Genomic DNA, 1,848 nt, shown 5'->3' with positions numbered 1-1,848 from the left:
GAATCTACATACCTTCCAAGGATAGTGTTGTTTGATGGCAGACTGCAGCCCATCCTATTGTTGATTTTCGACGATAACGTTTTGTTCTATGAGGCGAGGCATGCCATTTTCACTTATTATTCTATCATGAGTTTCAAGATCTACGCTTGTCCAGTTGCCCCTCCCCTTTACTTTACTTGTCCAAAATTGATAGCTTTCCGTCTCTGACCGAGTTCCCCAGTCTTTGTCGTTACGCACCGTTACGTTTTTTTTTTTTTTTACCACACCAACTGAAATTCAATCTGTCTTGCAAATTCGGGAGTTGAGACAGTTGCTGCAATGGTCAGGGAAGGGATCACATCGAACTGTGTACTCTTCCCTGACCACAGTACACAGTTCGACGTGATCCCTTCAGGAGCGAATTAGGTGGAGAGCTCAGATGCGAGTGCGAAGTGTAGCGAGAACAAACGCGTCGGTCAGTTCCCACCTCGGTGTGATCCCGTCTTCAGCTAAACATTGTACCCTTTCATCGAGTTTTACAACGCATGTGATCACATTCACGAGAGTGGTTGATCTTTGACGCGACGGGCAGTTCAATGATCGCAACTAGTCACTCGTGGTTGATCGGCTGTGTCCGCCTCGGGTGTTTGTTCCGTAGATTATGATTTGAAATGCGGCATCTTAGCCCAATGTTGACCGTGAGAGTGAATCAGAACGGGATCTTATGGGTCACTTTTGTATAGCATAATTCTGTTTTCTTAATTAAAACAGCGGGGGATCATACACGGAGGGATCTTAGGCGGAGACTAAATTATAAGATGTAATCCGCATTTTTCAACATACTGACTTTCAAATTGGATGTCGATTGTGTAACAAATAACTGTCAATAGCTTTTGTTTGAATTTCATTAGAGTTGGAACAACTGTTACCGTGTGTGTGTGTGTGTGTGTGTATGTGTGTGTGTGTGTGTGTATGTGTGTGTGTGTGTGTGTGTGAGAGAGAGAGAGAGCGTGTGTGTGTTTATGTATGCGTATATAATATATACGTTCACCCATGTGGTTCCCGGGGCCCTGTCCAAGAGACAAAGGAGCAAAGAATAGGACCACTGTATCCGTACCGCGCATGTCGTAGAAGGCGACTAAGGTCGTTTGGGCAAAGGATTAGCAGCCCTTTCCCGTAAAACAAAAAGCAGCTCTACAAAAACATCAATAGCAAAAACAACACGACCGCCAGTTCTGGAAGATGGAGGACCTTCATCACCGAGGAGAGGAGAGGAGTGTAGAATGACGTAGGGTGGTGAAAGCCGAAAGGAAGCCACCAAGCCGAGAAACCTCCTGTCGACCAGAAGACCAAAGATGACATGGAGGCGAGTGGTATGCGGGAATGGAAAAGGCGACGACATCATGGAAACAGCTATAGAAGGATGCACAGGACAGGCTTCAGAATGTTGTCGATGGCCTATGCTCCACTGGGAGTTAAAAAGGGCAAGAGAGATATTTATAGACGTTGCGTGTATATTATGCATAATATATGTATACATAAAAAATATCAGTGTCTGTGGTGTAGCGCTTATGCGCTTTTCCTTAGCATGCAGAAGACCCAAGTTTGATTCCCAAGTAGAGAGAATCTTTATAGGGTATCTCGGTCTTTCTTCTGGGATGTTGTTTCCTAATCATCCCAGGTTGGCCCTGATAAGCTGGGTCGAGAGTTTTCCTTCTAAATGATCCAAGTTGTGTTAATGGAGGCGTAAAACACCTATCTTTCAAAATGTAAATAATATGTATGTAAAATATAGAAAGACACGTAACACGTACACATACACACACACACACAGAGGGAGAGAGAGAGAGGGGGAGAGAGAGAGAGAGA

This window comes from Aplysia californica, unplaced genomic scaffold (genome assembly GCF_000002075.1).
Source record: "Aplysia californica isolate F4 #8 unplaced genomic scaffold, AplCal3.0 scaffold01312, whole genome shotgun sequence".
In the NCBI taxonomy this organism is placed as follows: domain Eukaryota; kingdom Metazoa; phylum Mollusca; class Gastropoda; order Aplysiida; family Aplysiidae; genus Aplysia; species Aplysia californica.
The sequence above is the reverse complement of the archived record's forward strand: the minus strand, read 5'-3'. Positions refer to the sequence as shown.